At 36.8% G+C, this 18,059-nt stretch overlaps 1 long non-coding RNA gene across 1 annotated transcript; it reads right to left on the bottom strand.

Moving 5' to 3' along the window:
• Positions 1 to 1,171: 1,171 nt before the first annotated feature.
• On the bottom strand, positions 1,172 to 9,064 carry LOC124720399. The gene is made up of 3 exons (XR_007006149.1): positions 8,947 to 9,064; positions 8,614 to 8,849; positions 1,172 to 1,273 (listed from the first exon to the last, which is right to left on the bottom strand). It is a non-coding gene; the product is annotated as an uncharacterized LOC124720399 (long non-coding RNA).
• Between the last annotated feature and the right edge of the window lie 8,995 nt (positions 9,065 to 18,059).

Here is an 18,059-nt window from a genome sequence, read left to right as displayed (position 1 = left end):
AAAATCATTCATTGCCCTTAGAATTTCTCCGAAAATATTACCCATTACATGGAATGACCAGAGGCTGCATTCAGAACAAGAATTTTGGAGACCTATGGAGGACCGATGCCTGGTAAGTGCTAGATCAATATATGACCTCTTCCAACACCTCTTCATTTTCTACCTTGTGCATTTAAGAACTTGTTCACACAGGGTGATCGTACAGACATACTTGATTTTGCCCATCACACAGACTGGCACGCGATTGAACTTGAACATGGCATCAGAGCTCACTCCCCAGAATTTACAAGAATTAGGAGACTTGTGTGCTCAGATGTGATGCCAACTCCCTCCAGTGACCTATCGAGGCCTCGTCGATTCCGTGCAAAAATGCATCGTCACTGTTATCCGTGCTATTAGGTAGGTGGTCAAAATGTTCTGGTTAATCAGTGTGTGTAGCTGTACTTAGTCAAGGATAGACTGTAGCCATTCATCGAGCTGATCACTTATTTTCATTTCTTTACGAGAATATAACATCGTTTCAATCTATAGGAACAGGAAACAGTTCGTTAGAGAAATCCCACAAGCAGTGTGGTGGGGTCAGTCTGGCCCCAAACTTACCTGCTCTAAACACAACCACTTGGTTTTACAGTTCAGAGTGCAAAGTATGCAGACCTACAGCACTACAATTTTACAAGCATTCAATCTAAACATAAACAAAATTCCCTGGCACTCGTATTACCCCACCACACTGGTTATGGGTTAGACAGGCTACACCTGATGACTTGGCAGACATTTGTAAAAGAAAGAAATGAAGGTAGTTAACTGAGGTGATGGAAAAAAAAAGAGGCAAGTGAAAGTAAAGAGTATCATTGAAGTAAAGATGCACTTGAAAATTGCATAAAAGAAGTAAATTTTGTGAATTAATTGGAATATATTTCAAAATCTTGCAGCGTACAGAAACAAATAACTTTCAGTTTATTTAAATAATATTACTATTTGCCTAAATAAACACTTGCATAATATCGTACATACATTTTCAATAAAAAAGTTTTGGTTGCAGGCAGCTTTTCAAGAAGTAATGTATCTTCTACAAATTCATCCCACCAAATACAGTAATAAATTGTAAAGTGAAAGAGTTAAAATGATTCTTTCAATAATTTTCTGTAAAGTGATCAGAATAATAGTGTTAACCCATTCTACAGAAATTCTGGAAGTTCTTCTTAGTATTTCAGCAAGTTGTATGATTCATGTTTTATGTACTTTTAAATTATTCATAATTTAAGTGAACACACTGAAAACAGAAAAAAATATAATAATTCAATTAAAAATAAATAAAATAAATACAAGCTGGCAGGACCATGAAACAAAAAATGCAGATTGAATTTCCATGTACAATGTACCATTATACCTGTATAGGAAGTTACTTTTATTTTTTTAAATAAATGCAAAAGGAAAAAGCGTGCAAGGATTAAATAATTATGGGTAAATCACCAGAAAATATTAAGCAAACAACAGTATATGTTTTAGCCACTTTTGATGACTAATTAGTAATGCATTTCAGACATTGCCCATCATCAGAATATCTGCCCAGAAACATCACAAAATATGTATGACACATTAAGCATACTTAGATTCATAGGCAAATAAGTTAACATACCAGAGAAAAAAACTTTACTTCAGAGTATCATGCCAAGTGTTATCTATCATAACTTTGGAGCTCTCAGCTCACAGCATTCTCCCATCACATAATTAGCTGTTATTACATACCACTAATTGACTTGGTTGTAGAAGTGCTGAGTTCATTTGTCATATTTTGACAGATAATTAACAAAAATCAACTGAAAAACCATAAAAACAGTACATCATGCTAAATGATTTTTTATTCCTTTAGGAAAACTAATAATCACAATTGAGAGTGCAAAGTTCACATTGGAACAAAAGTCCAGTATTAATACAGGTGGTATGGGCAGGAGACAGAAGGAAGGGAAGGGACAAGGGGGATGTGGTGAGAGGCTTCCAAATTAATCTCAGCTTATGTAAATGAGAACCAGTAATCTCTGGTATTAATAAACTTAAAATAGGGAATAGAAGCTTACTGTAAGTCTATTAGGTATTGCACATACACATAATAAGTTGAAGGTGAAATTTCTTTAAAGTGCCTAAACAGGTTATTAAATTATTCCAGCACTTAGGTAAGAACACATAATATATCCAATATAATGTTATTTGAGTGTGGAGAAGCCATCAGCCTCTGTCAAACAGTAGTAAGTCACATATTTAGCTTTTTTTTGTTTGTTTTTATAGTTTAATTCTAAAGTTAGAAACGGTAGGATGGATAGGGTGTGTGTTGGACACAAGAGGAGCTGGCTGCAGTTCATGATTGGCTGAAGGTGCTTTTAACTACGGTCAGCTGTCTTCAGGTGTAATGGTGGCAGAGAAACTGGTGCATTGCTTGGAACAGCTCGGGTATCATTTGTTTCACCATAGGCTCTGCTGTTGAGGCACCTTCTAGTGTATCTGATGTGGTGGGTCTGGCCTGACCATAGGGTGAGTGGCAGTCGATAATACATTTGCATCACTTGAGGCAAGGGGTCAACGTTCAGACAGATCATTGGGACAGGGGGGGGTGGGGGTGGGGTTGGGGGGGGGGGTGGACTGCACATGGTAAAGTGAGCATTCATGATCAAGGAAAGATGTGAGCAGAACACGGTGGAAGGAGGGTTGGGGCATGGAGGTGTACAAAATAAGAGTAGAAGAGAGGAATATCTTTGTTTGATTGTGGAACTACACTCCAGAAAATACCCTCTATATGTTTTGATGGCTATCAATGTCAACACTAATTTTGATATCATCTTATAATGATTGGTATTGGCAGTCATTAGGAGTAGTCTAATGGTCTTTGTGATACTAGTCTGCCCTGTGAGTTTGGAATCAGCTGAAGGCGTTTTTCCTTCTACGCTTGTTTTGATATATATACATATATATGTAGTACAAACAATGTTTTTTATTCTCATGATTATTGTTGAATTGTTGTGTGTTTTTGCATATTCAGCAAAGCATGATATTGTTTATAATGTTTGAATTCTTTACAGTATTAGGCATGTAATAAATGTCTTTGCTGTCTATGCAAATTCCAAGTTGGAAGTAAGTTTGCTATTAATTCAGATAGAACACTGCTGTATAAATTGGGATCATGCCTTATGACATGTAGTCCGTAGTCTTGTCATAATTCTGTGACATAATCTCTTCTGGTTTTGTATTTATTAAGATTCAAAACCACCCCCTGCCCCCTTGCCACCACCGTTTAGTCACTATTTATTTTACTTCTACCCTTGAACATACCTCCTCAGCTTCCCATTGCTCTTGCCCAATCCAACCCCCTCCCCCCTCCCTCCAAACAAACATTCTGTATATGAAATTAGGTCAAATCTGTTGAAGAAATCATCAGCCAAGTCATGAGGACAAAGACACAGCATGGCTTCCATTCTGTGGTGCAATGGGTAAGTTAGAGTGTAAAGAGGCAAGGAATCAGAAGAGTCTTTTTGTCACCAAGGAAAATTAAAGGAAGGTTGTGACCTGACAAACATACTCTCAGGCTGTAATATTCCTTGTGATTATGGTATCAGTTATGTGAGACAGCCTATACAAACTACTGCTAATTGCTGTGTTGATCATCACCTTAAGCATGAAAAAATGAAAATCAGCAGTTTCTGAGAACTGTTTAGTGAGTAAATGCAAGATAGACTTTAAGCAGATGAGGACCTGGCCCATACTTCTAGCTGTTTGGTCTCTGTAATTACGGAAGCAGCTGAAATTAGACTGTGTGATCACAACAATACACACGCTGGCTATGTAATTGTCAGTTTATTTATTTGCTATTTTCTAATACAAGAACAGACCACATGTTGCACATGAGGCAGTATATTTGAATATAACACAATACTTTCACACAATTTCGAATTAATCAGTATAATTAAGCAATGTGTGGAAGCATGCACTTCAGAAAGAAAAATTACGGAGAAAAACTTCACATAGTTCACCACCTATTACAAGTTATGGCACTGCAACCTGTGCTGGACAGCTTGCAAAAATGTGACCTATGGATGCAGAGGGTGTTGCTTTAGTATATGCTTTCTCCATGATGTAATTTAGCCAATCGCATTGTGTCCACTGGGCACAAGTGTGAACCTCACTAATTTTATGACAGTCAGACTTGGCCCCTGACAATAGTGATAGAGGCAGTAATCAAAAGCATGGGATTCTATTCAGATTTGATGTGGAATCTTATGACGGAACTTTTATCCATGTGAGTAAGATAATTGTGTAAAAGTGATAGTCTGACATCTTACAGAAGCCTCCTCATTGTCCTAGAGTTTTACACTCTCATGTCAATATGTTAACCCCCTAATTTTATTTGGTGTTAATAAGAAGTGTGAATTAAGGATTATTTGTGAAATTAAATGCCATAATACTTGCACAGACTGTCTCTCTGCCTTGGATTCAGAATAGAAATTTACATTCTGGTGCAAAATCAGAATTTTATTCATGATTGGTGGTGCTGATCTCCATGACTGTTCCTTTATTTAACACCCTGTAGTCTAACAGGTTGCTGACAGGCATCAGACAGAAAACTGGAAACCCCAATATTAAATAAATGTAATTACTTCTGAAACAGTGATTTACTGCCATATGGAGTTCTGCTCCACAGACAACCCCTGCCAATGGGTCTGAAGATGACCACAAAAGTGGTCGAAACCAATGACCACAAATAAATTCAAATTGTGATTGAGAATGATTTAAAGTAAATTATCCAAAATAAATATAAAGTAAAAGAGTATCTCATTAGCCTCCTCTCCTATAATTAATCATAATGTTTGGACTCAAGGATGCATGTACTGGATAACAGTAATGTTCATATTAAACAGATATTTAACTTTACAGTTACATGAACAGCTGATGGTGCTCTCTAAAAATTATAAAATGGTTTGTATGAACTACTAGAAGAAATAACAGTTGAGTAAAAAAACTATTTCTAGCTTTCTGTACTCGTAGTTCCTTCCTCTGGGAAGATGAATACATTTGGGAAGACTGGGAATGAGGGGAGTGTCGCTCAGACCACAAGTCGAGAGAAACCCACCTGTATTGAACACTGATGCAATTCATTCCGGAGTACCACTTGAATTTCTGGGATCCCCAGTCAGTTTAAGGAAGAAACCAAGTAGTTCAGAAGTGGGCTTCTAGATTTCTTACTGGTAGGCTCAATCAACATGCAAGTATTATGGAGATGCTTCATGAACTCAAATTTGAAAACCTTGGACAAACATGTTCTTTACATGCAACACTATTGAGAAAATTTAGAGAAATGTCATACAAGATACCCACCACCACATACCGTATTGTAGCTAGCAGACTAGGCCCTATGTTTGTAAGACAGAATACGCAAAAGAACTATGAGTGAATGTCTAATACATTAAAACATACGGTATCACTCTGAAACTTTGTGATTTATCTCAAATGTTTTGTTACACATTTCACTGTAACTGATAAACTGTGATTGCCATTGACCTACATCTATAACAGTCTCACGACTTGGAGATGTGAGTATTGTCTAGACCTATTAATCTATTAATAATTCCTAATTCAACATTGTTTATCACAATGGCATATGAACATATCCCGGTTTCTGAAAAACTAGTTAAGGTATAGGAAGATGCAGTTCGTGCATAACACTGACATATACTTCTTTGTTTACATAACAACGACCAAAATTGAAGCATAACACATAGTTTCCCAGGGGCACAATATTGCGACCCCCCCCCCCCTCCCCAGGAAATCTATTCTATGGACTTCTCTATGATATTATCTGAGGCCTAGAGAGGGTGATAATTTCGTTAGTTGTGGAACTCATAAAGTTTGAGTGCGGGACAATTGTTGTGGTGACAAACGGACATATGACATTGCCTAATATTTATGTTTGCATTATATTTGAAGGTACCATATTTATCGCACTTCTCGCAATAAAACCTAAAAGAACAAGGTAAAATCGGAAAATATAGTTAATGAATAAGCATTCCAAGAATATTTTGATACATATTATGAACAATATCATACATAAACTGCAGAAAATGCAAGGAATATGTATGTAACTTTTACATATATTTGGTCTGCTTTTCCGCATTTGCCATGGCTGCAACGTGGTTAGTTTGTCATTCGCATTCGAACCTAATTTTTACATTTAATTCCGATAAGTTAAGCTCCATTGAATAATCTGGACTTATTTGACGTTACAAAATGACAGCTGTGTGCAGATCTACATGTAATGGCTTTTTAAACAACAGGTGAGTGACGTCGCTAATGTCAATAGAGCTCGTTACACTTCTTGTCACCAGGCAGCACTGCTACACACGTTCTGTCTCCCTGATGACTTCTTTAGCCTCAACCAATCAGCAGACCCTATTCCTTGGCGTCCCCTAGACGCAAGTCTCATGGAGGTAAAAATGTTTTACCTCCATGCGGAAGCGATTCCTCGGGGCCTGCGAGATGCATGTCTCCATGAGTGCTCGTCTACAGCAGTATCCTTGAGTCTATTGATATTTTACTGTAGTAAACTGTTTTCTCTTTCTCTACGTTTCAGAATTAAATGGAATAATGTTTTATTAATCACTTTCAGATAAAATATAAACTTACTTTCCATGTCTAAATAAACATTAATTTTCTTTCTTTTTGTTGCAAGTTATTAACTGAAAAATACTAGGCTATACTTTCTCTTTACTTTCTTTGAACTTTGTTTTTACCAATATTCCCAAGGAGGTTTATATAGGTCGTTGAATATTGCAGTCTTTTACTTTATTGAGTTTTGGATTTGCTTCATTATGAAAAGATATATTCGAGATATTAGTCTTCTTTGAAAGATGCCTTTAAATATTTTTCATGAAGTAGTTTGGGGATAAGGCACAAGTTGGGTACTGACATTTTCAATTTAAAAACAGCTATTTCTTTAATTCCTGCAATTGATTGGTTTACAGGTACAAGTTAGCATTTTACTTTACGAGTGCTGGTTCTCTACCCAATACCCCTCTAAGCGGAAAAATAATAAGTAATAAAAAATACCTGAGTGTCACCGCCACTTTTCAACGATATGAACTTTAAATAATAAAAAAAAGCTGAGCCACTTCAGAGGTAGACCTCCGTGACCCACTAATATTTAAAACTCAAAAAGCAACACTCGATGATCTCTTTTAGAGAGAATTACTGTGTTCTCTAACAAACAGTTCTTGATTTGTCATTAAGGGACAAGGTGAAAAGCTATCAAATTCTCAATAAACTTCCGATTGTTTCTCAACAAATAACTGTCATGTAGGACACCCGTTCTCTTTAATATAGCCTGCACACTCCATGCATCCAACGAGATTTCCGGAATTTACTATACTACAACGCTCACGCCGAAGTCACATAAGAAATACTAATCAAATATCATTCAGTAACTATTCCTCCATGCTATGGTAGGCTACACGTATACAACCACAATAATTCAATGCAACGCTACTATCCCTTAGTGCATGCTTTAATCCCCAACCACAAAGTAACTAAACGACTTCTCTCAAACACGTCTCTTCACACATACCATCCAACGGAAAACCACCCAAACATAGTGAAATACAGTTCGCTTACAAACACGTGGCTATTAAGCAGTACAATGCACCATTAATCGCAAATAGGAGAAACCAGTCAGACACTCCAATAAACTGGAGCTTTTCCTATACCTGGCATGTCTGCTCTACCAAAATTGGAGAAATAATCATTTTCTACACAAGATGATAATTTTCTCAAAATATCTTTCAAAACGACTTAGAACTGCTTTGAACACACTTGAGTTCTATCCCATTGCAGACTAATTCAAGTATCTCAGTTACATTGGAACAGTGGAGTGTGACTGGCATTGCAGGACAGGGATATGTAAGAAGAGGACAAAACAGGGGTAGATGGAAACTTCGATGTGAGAGACACTGCACGGTGTAGGAAATTTACAAGAAGAAGAAGAACTGCTAACTCTGTATATAAAGAGAGAGGAAAATTTAATACTCATGGTAGACTGGAATGTGGTTGTAGGAGAAGGAACAGAAGAGAGGCTAACAAGAGAATATGGACTTGGTAGTATGACTGAGAGAGGAGAATGACTAATTGAGTCCAGCAATAAATTTCAGCTAGTAACAGAGAAAACCGTGTTCAAGTACCACAGGAGGAACGCTTATACTTCAAAATGGCAGGGAGATACAGGAAAGATCCCAGGTAGATTACACAATGAAATCAAATATTGGATTGTAATGCATACCCAAAAACAGATATAGACTCATATCACAATTTAGTTAACATGAAGAGCAGTTGTACGGACACAATTTATAAATAAATAAAGTTCACTTAGGAATGTAGCAAATAGGAAGTGCAAGGAAGCTAAGGCAAAATGGCTACATGAAAAATGTTAAGAAATGAGAAAAGACATGTTTGTCAGAAGGACTCATTCAGCATATAGAAAAATCTAATTAACCAAAATTAAAAGCAAGGGTTGTAACATCAAGAGTGATTAATCGTCATTTATCATCCCTTTTAAATTCACAAGATGACAATATTTACCTGGGGGATCTCTAATTTGTACTGTTAGCAATTTCTTCTGTTGGCAATTGCACATCATCAACGTTAAAACACACATCCTTCCAGCCTGTCTTAGACCTTGGGCTTTGCTACACGTTAGTCAGTCAGTCAGTCATCACGACTTAGGCTTCAGGGCAGTATGGGGAGACAGCCCAATAAAACACTCTGGCAAGTATTTATCAGTAAATACACAAAAAAGAAACTTCCGTATCTCACAGCTAAAACAAAAGGAGAACAGAATTTTCATTATTTACTCACTGCGTATTTCACAATTATTTATCATCCCTTTGTAATTCACAAGATGACAATATTTACCTTGGGGATCTGTAACAACTACTGTTCGCAATTGCACATTATCAGTGTTAAACATATAACGCTTCAGCCTTGCATTATCCTTGGGCCTTGCTACAGATTAGTCTGTCATAACAACTTGAAGTTCAGGCCAGGAAGAACAGACAGACCAATAAAACGCTCTGACAAGTATTTATCAGTAAGCACACAACAAAAAACTTTACATTCTGACAGCTTAAACAAAAGGAGAACAGAATTTTCATTATTTACTCATAGTGTATTTCACATTTATTTGTAATTCCTTTTTAATTCACAAGACAACAATATTTAGTTGGGATATCAGTTATTTCTACTGCTGCCAATTGAACTTCATCAACATTAAAACACACAACCTTCCACCCTGACCTACCAACCTGACCTAGACCTATGGCTTCTCGGGGATCTGCAAATTCTACTGTTGACAATTGCACATTATCAATGTTAAAACACACAATCTTCCAGCCTGACATAGACCTTGGTCTTTGCTACAGGTTATTCTGTCATCACAACCTCAACTTCAGGGCAGGGCTGACAGACAGACCAATAAAATACACTGTCACGTATTTATCAGTAAATACACAACAAAAAAATTTGCGCATCTGACAGCTAAATTCTGTAAATTCTACTGCTGGCAACTACACTCCATCAACATTAAAACACACAACCTTCCAGCACGGATTAGACATTGGGCTCTGCTTCAGGTTAGTCTGTCATCACCTCCTAATCTTCAGAGCAGGATGGAGAGACAGACCAATAAAACATTCTGAGAAGTATTTAGTACTAAGTGCACAACAAATAAATTTGCATATCTGCCAGCTAAAACAAAAGGAGAACAGAATTTCATTATTTACTCACAGAGAATTTCACATTTATTTATCATTCTTTTTCGTTCATAACACAACAAGATTTGCCTGGGGGATTTGTAATTTCTACTGCTGACAATTGCATATCATCAGCGTTAAAACACGCAAGCTTCGAGCCTGACTTAGACATCGAAGTTTGCTATTGGTGATTCTGTCATCAGAGCCTTAACTTCAGGCAGGATGAACAGACAGACCAATTAAGCACTCTGACAAATATCTATCAGTAAATGCACATCCGAAAAATTTACGTATCTGACAGAAAACCAAAAGGAGAACAGAATTTTCATTATTTACCCACAATAAATTTCACATTTACTTATCATACCTTTTTAATTCACAAGATGACAATGTTTAATTGTGGAATCTGTAATTTCTACTGTTGACAACTGCACATCATCAATATTAAAATACACAAACTTTCGTCCTCACCTCCGCCTATAGCTATGCTACTCGTCAGTCCCACATCATAACTAACATTTCACCACAAAATGGACAAACATGCCAATAAAACCCATTGACATGTATTTATCAGTAAATGCACAACAACAAAATTGCATACTTGACATTTAAATCAAAAGGAGAACAGAATTTTCATTATTTACTCACAGTGCATTTCACATTTATTTTCATCCCATTAAAATACACAACACAACTACTTTTAAATAGGAGATCATCAATTTCTACTGTTGCAAATTGCACTTTACTAGCATTAAAACACACAACATTCAAGCATGAACTAGACATTTGGATTTGCTACAGGTTTGTCTGTCATCACCAGCTAAATTTTAGGGCACGATGGACAGACAGACCAAAAAAAACACTGTTACAATTATTTATCAGTAAATGCGCAACAGCAAAATTTATGTATCTGACAGCTGAAACAAAAAGAGAACTGCTATTTCATTATTTACTCACAGTGAAATTCACATTTATTAATCATCCCATTTTAATCCACAAGACGACAATATTTGCCTGGGTTATCTATAATTTCTATTGTTGGTAATAGCACAACATCAACGGTAAAACACACAACCTTCCAGCCTGACATAAATCTTGGGTTCTGCTGTAGGTTAATCTGTTATCACCAGCAAATTTTTATGGCACAATGTACAGACAGACCAATAAAACATTGTGGCAATTATTTATCAGTAAATGCACAACAAAAAAATTTACGTATCTGACAGCTACAACAAAAAGAGAACAGAAAATTCATTATTTACTCACAGTGATATTCACATTAATTAACCTTTGCACTTTAATTCACAAGTCGACAATATTGTCCTAGGTTATCTTAAATTTCTACCATTGGCAATAGCTCGAAAGCAATGTTAAAACACATAACCTCCCTGCCTGATCTAGACCTTGGACTCTGATACAGCTTAGTCTGTCATCACCAGTTAAATTTTAGGGCACGATGGACAGACAGACAAAAAAAACACTGTTACAATTACTTATCAGTAAATGCACAGCAGCAATATTTACGTATTTGACAGCTAAAACAAAAGGAGAACTGATATTTCATTCTTTACTCACAGTGAATTTCCAAATTATAAATCATCCCATTTTGATCCACAAGACAACAATATTTGCCTGCATTATCTGCAATTTCTACTGTTGCCAATAGCACAACATCATGTTATAACACGCTACGTGCAGCCTGACCTGGACCTTGGGTTTTGTTACAGGTTAGTCTGTTATCACCTCCTAATCTTTAGAGTAGGATAGAGAGACAGTCAAATAAAGCATGCTGAGAAGTATTTATTAGTAAGTGCACAGCAAAAAGATTTACGTATTTGACAGCTAACACAAAAGAAGACCCGAATTTTCATTATTTACTCACACTGTATTTCACATTTATTTATCATCACCATTCCATTGTCTAGACAACAATATTTACCTGGAGGATTTGTAATTTCTACTGTTCACAATAGCACATGTCCAATTTTAAAACGCACAACCTCCCAGCCTGACCTAGACCTTGAGCTCTGCTACAGCTTAGTCTGTCATCACCAGCCAAATATTAGGGCATGATGGGCGGAGAGACCAATAAAACGACTTGACAATCATTTACCAATAAATGCACATCAAAATAATTTATGTATGTGACAGGGAAGACGAAAGGAGGATACATTTTTCATTATTTACTCTCAGTGTGTTTCACATTTATTTATCATCCATCCTCGATTCATTAGACGACAAAATGCACCTGGAGGATCTGTAATTTGTACTGTTGGCTATAGCGCAACACCAATGTTAAAACACCCAACATCCCAGCCTGACCTAGACCTTGGTTTGTGCTACAGGTTAATCTGTTATCACCAACTATACTTTTGGGCATGATGGACAGACAGACCAATAAAACACTCTGACAATTATTTATCGATAATGCACAACAACAAAATTTATGTGTGTGACAGCTAAATCAAAAGGAGACAGATTTTTCATTATTTACTCATAGTGTATTTCACATTTCTTTATCATTCCTTTTCCATTCAGTAGGTGACAATATTTACCTGGGTTATCTGTAATTTCCACTGTTGGCAATAGCACAACATCAGTGTTGAACACACAACTTCCCAGCCTGATCTAGACCTTGGGCAGCACTACAGCTTAGTCTGTCTTCACCAGCTAAATTTTAGGGCACGATGGACAGACATACCAATAAATCACTGTGACAATTATTTATCAGTAAATGCAAAATAAAAAATGTTACATGTGTGACTGCTAAAACAAAAGGAGAAGAGAAATTTCAATATGTACTCACAGTGGAAATCACATTTATTAATCATCCCATTTTTATACTCAAGTCGACAATATTGTCATGGGTTATCATTAATTTCTACTGTTGGCAATAACACAAAAGCAATGTTAAAACACAACCTCCCACCCTGACCTAGACCTTGGGCTCTGCTACAGATTTGTCTGTCATCAGCAGCTAATTTGTTGGGTATGATGGACAGAAAGACCAAAAAATACTGTTACAACTATTTATCAGTAAACGGACAAAAAAAATTTATGTATCTGACAGCTAAAACAAAAAGAGAACAGGAATTTCATTATTTACTCACAGTGAAAATCACATTTATTAATCATATCAGTTTTATACACAAGTCGTCAATATTGTCCTGCGTTATCTTTAATTTCTACTATTGGCAATAGCACAACATGTATGTTAAAACACGCAACCTCCCAGCGTGACATAGACATTGGGCTTAGCTACAGCTTAAACTGTCATCACCAGTTAAATTTTAGGGCACATTTCACAGACGCACCAAAAAAAAACACTGTGACAATTATTGATCAGTAAATGCACAACTAAGAAATTTACGTATCTGACAGCTAAAACGAAAACAGAACAAAAATTTCATTATATACTCACTGTGAAATTCACATTTACTAATCATCCCATTTTAATCCACAAGATGACAATATTTACTTTGGTTATGTGCAATTTCTACTGTTGCCAATATCACAACATCAATGTTATAACACACAACCTCCAGCCTGACCTAGACCTTGGGTTTTGTTACAGGTTAGTCTGTTATCACATCCCAATCTTTAGAGTAGGATACAGAGACAGACAAATAAAACACTCTGTGAAATATTTCTTAGTAAGCGCACAGCAAAAAGATTTACGTATTTGACAGGTAAAAGAAAAGGAGACCCAAATTTTCATTATTTGCTCACACTGTATTTTACATTTATTTATCATCACCATTCCATTCTCTAGACGACAATATTTACCTGGAGCATTTGTAATTTCTACTGTTCGCACTTGCACATCATCTACGTTAAAACACAAAGCCTCAGAGCCTGATGTAAACCGTGGGCATTTCTACAGCTAAGTCAGTCATTCCCAGCTAAATTTTAGGGCATGATGAAAGACACACCAATAAAACACTGTGACAATTATTTATCTGTAGGTGCACAAGAGACAAATTTATGTATCTGACAGCTAAAACAAAAAGAGAACAGATATTTCATTGTTTACTCACAGTGAATATAACATTTACTAACCATCCCATTTTATTCCACAAGACAACAATATTTACCCGGGCGATCTGTAATTTCTACCGTTGGCAATAGCCCAACGTCAAACTTAAACACACAACCTCCCACTGTGACCTAGACCTTGGGCTGCGCTACAGCTTAGTTTGTCATCACCAGCTACATTTTAGGGCACGATGGACAGACAGACCAATAAAACACTGTCATAATTATTCATCAGTAAATGCACAACAAAAAAATTTAGGTATCTGACAGCTAAAATAAAAAGACAACAAACAATTCAATAATTACTCACAGTGAAATTCACATTTAGTAATCATCCCATTTTAATCCCCAAGATGACAATATTTATCTGGCTTATCTGCAATTACTACTGTTGCCAATAGCACAACATCAATGTTATAACACACAACCTCCAGCCTGACCTATACTTTGGGTTTTGTTGCAGGTTAGTCTGTTATCACATCCTAATCTTTAGAGTAGGATACAGAGAGAGACAAATAAAACATGCTGTGAAGTATTTATTAGTAGGTGCACAGAAAAATATTTATGTATTTGACAGCTAAAAGGAAAGGATACCCGAATTTACATTATTTGCTCACCCTATATTATACTTTTATTTATCATCACCATTCCATTCTCTAGAAGACAATATTTACCTGAGAGGATTTGTAATTTCTACTGTTCGCAATTGCAGATCATCTATGTTAAAACACAAAGCCTCAGAGCCTGATATAAACTTTGGGCACTGCTACAGCTTTGTCTGTCATCACCAGCTAAATTTTAGGGCACAATGGACAGACAGACCAATAAAATACTGTGACAAATATTTATCAGTAAATGCAGAACAAAAAATTTATGTATCCCGCAGCTAAAACAAAAAGAGAACAAAAAATTCAATATTACTCACAGTGAAATTCACATTTATTTATCATTCCACTTCAATCCATAAGATGACAATATTTACCTGTGTTATCTATAATTTCTACTGTTGGCAGTAGCACAACACCAATGTTAAAACACACAACGTCTCAGCCTGGCGGAGGCCTTGGGCATTGCTACAGGTTAATCTGTCATCACCAGTTAAATTTTAGGGCACAATGGACAGACAGACCAAAAAATCACTCTGACAGTTATTATTCAGTAAATGCACAGCAAAAAATTTACGAATATCACAGCTACAACAAAAAGTGATCAGAAATTTCATCATTTACTCACAACGAAATTCACATTTATTAATCATCCCATTTCAATCCACAAGATGACAATACTTACCTGTGTTATCTATATTGTCTACTGTTGGCAGTAGCACAACACCAATGTTAAAATACACAATGTCCTAGCCTGGTGGAGACCTTGGGCATTGCTACAGATTTGTCTGACTTCACCAGATAAATTTTAGGGCACAATGGACAGACAGACCAATAAAATACTGTGACAAATTTTTATCAGTAAATGCAGAACAAAAAAATTTACTTATCTGACAGTTAAAACAAAAAGAGAACAAAAAACTCAATACTTACTCACAAAGAAATTCACGTTTATTTACCATCCCATTTCTATCCACAAGATGACAATAATTACCTGTGTTATCTAAAATTTCTACTGTTGGCCATAGCACAACACCAATGTTAAAACACACATCATCTCAGCCTGGCGGAGATATTGGGCATTGGTACAGCTTAGTCTGTCATCACCAGTTAAATTTTAGGGCACGATGGACAGACAGACCAAAAAATCACTGTGACAAATATTATTCAGTAAATGCACAACAAAAAACCTACGAATATCAAAGCTACAACAAAAAGTGATCACATATTTCATCATTTACTCACAATGAAATTAACATTTATTAATCATCCCATTTCAATCCACAAGATGTCAATATTTACATGTGTTATCTATAATTGCTACTGTTGGCAGGAGCACAACACCAATGTTAAAACACACAACGCTTCAATCTGGCGGAGACCTTGGGCATAGCTACAGATTTGTCTGTCTTCACCAGCTTAATATTAGGGCACAATGGACAGACAGACGAACAAAATACTGTGACAAATATTTATCAGTAAATGCAGAACAAAAAAATTGACATATCTGACAGCTAAAACAAAAAGAGAACAAAAAATTCAATACTTACTCACAGTGAAACTCACATTTATTTATCATCCCAATTTAATCCACAAGATGACAATATTTACCTGTGTTACCTATATTTTCTACTGTTGGCATTAGCCCAACGTCAAACTTAAACACACAACCGCCGTGTCTGACATAGACCTTGGGCATACCTACAGCGTTGTCTGTCATCACCAGTTAAATTTTAAGGCACAATGGGCGGACAGACCAATAAAATACTGTGACAAATATTTATCAGTAAATGTACAACAAAAAAATTTACGTATCCGACAGCTACAACAAAAAGAGAACAAAAAATTCAGTACTTACTCACAGTGAAATTCACATTTATTTATCATCCCATTTAAATCCACAAGATGACAATTTTTACCTGTGTTATCTGTAATTTCTACTGCTGGCAGTAGCACAACACCAATGTTAAAACACACAATGTCTCAGCCTGGCGGAGACCTTGGGCATTGCTACAGATTTGTCTGTCACCACCAGCTAAATTTTAGGGCACAATGGACAGACAGACCAATAAAATACTGTGACAAATTTTTATCAGTAAATGCACACCAAAAAATTTTACGTATCTGACAGCTAAAACAAAAAGAAAACAAAAAATTCAATACTTACTCACAGTGAAATTCACATTTATTAATCATCCAATTTAATCCACAAGGAGACAATATTTACCTCTGTTATCTATAAATTCTACTGTTGGCAATACCCCAACGTCGAACTCAAACACACAACCGCCGAGTCTGACCTGGACTTTGGGCTCTGCTACAGCTTAGTCTCTCATCACTAGTTAAACTTTAGGGCATGATGGACAGACAGACGGAAAAATCACTGTGACAATTATTATTCAGTAAATGCACAACAAAAAATTTATGAGTATCACAGCTACAACAAAAAGTGATCAGAAATTTCATCATTTACTCACAATAAAATTCACATTTATTATTCATCCCATTTCAATCCACAAGATGACAATATTTACCTGTGTTATCTATAATTTCTACTGTTGGCAGTAGCACAACACCAATGTTAAAACACACAACGTCATAGCCTGGCGGAGACCTTGGGCCTTGCTACAGATTTGTCTGTCATCAGCAGCTAAATTTTAGGGCACAATGGACAGACATACCAAAAAATCACTGTGACAATTATTATTCAGTAAATGCACATCATAAACTTTATGAATATCACAGCTACAACAAAAAGTGATCATTTACTCACAAGGTGTGCTGTTTTCTCAAGGTTTGCTGTCTTAGCAAGCTGTGCTGTTTTAGCAAGCCATGATGTACTACCAAGGCATGCTTTCTTAGCAAGGTGTGCTGTCTTGGCAAGGCGTGCTGTCTTAGCAATTCGTGCTGTCTTGGCTAGGCGTGCATTCTTCGTAAGGTGTGCTGTCTTCGCAAGGTGAGCTGTCTTCACAAGGTGTGCCATCATTGCAAGGCATGCTGTCTTCGCAAGGTGTGCTGTCTTGGCAAGGTGTGCTGTCTTGGCAAGGTCTGCTGTCTTGGCAATGCATGCTGTCTTGGCAAGGCATGCGTTCTTGGCAAGGTGTGCTGTCTTGGCAAGGCGTGCTGTCTTCTCAAGGCATGCTGTCTTGTCAAGGTGTCCTGCCTTGTCAAGGCATGCTGTTCGGGCTATGCAAGGTGTTTTGTCTTGGAACTGTGTGCCATCTTGGTAAGGTGTGCCATCTTTGATATGTGTGCCATCTTTGCAAGGCATGAATTCCTTACAAGCCGTGAATTCTTTGCAAGGCATGCTGTCTTTGTAAGGTTTGCTGTCTTTGCAAGGTGTACTGTCTTTGCCAGGTGAGCTGTCTATACAATGCATGCTGTATTTGCAAGGTTTGCTGTCTTTGAAAGGTGTGCTGTTTTTGCAAGATGTGCTGCCTTTGCAAGCAGTGCTGCCTTCACATGGGATGCTGCCCTAAAAGGCATGATGCCTTCGCAAGGCATGTTGTCTTTGAAAGGCGTCCTGCCTTCGCAAGGTGTGCTGCCTTTGCAAGGTGTGCTGCCTTCACATGGCGTGCTGCCTTTGCGAGACGTGCTGCCTTCGCAAGGTGTGCTGCGTTCGCAAGGTATGCTGCCT

Source organism: Schistocerca piceifrons, chromosome 11 (genome assembly GCF_021461385.2).
Source record: "Schistocerca piceifrons isolate TAMUIC-IGC-003096 chromosome 11, iqSchPice1.1, whole genome shotgun sequence".
In the NCBI taxonomy this organism is placed as follows: domain Eukaryota; kingdom Metazoa; phylum Arthropoda; class Insecta; order Orthoptera; family Acrididae; genus Schistocerca; species Schistocerca piceifrons.
The sequence above is the reverse complement of the archived record's forward strand: the minus strand, read 5'-3'. Positions and strand labels throughout refer to the sequence as shown.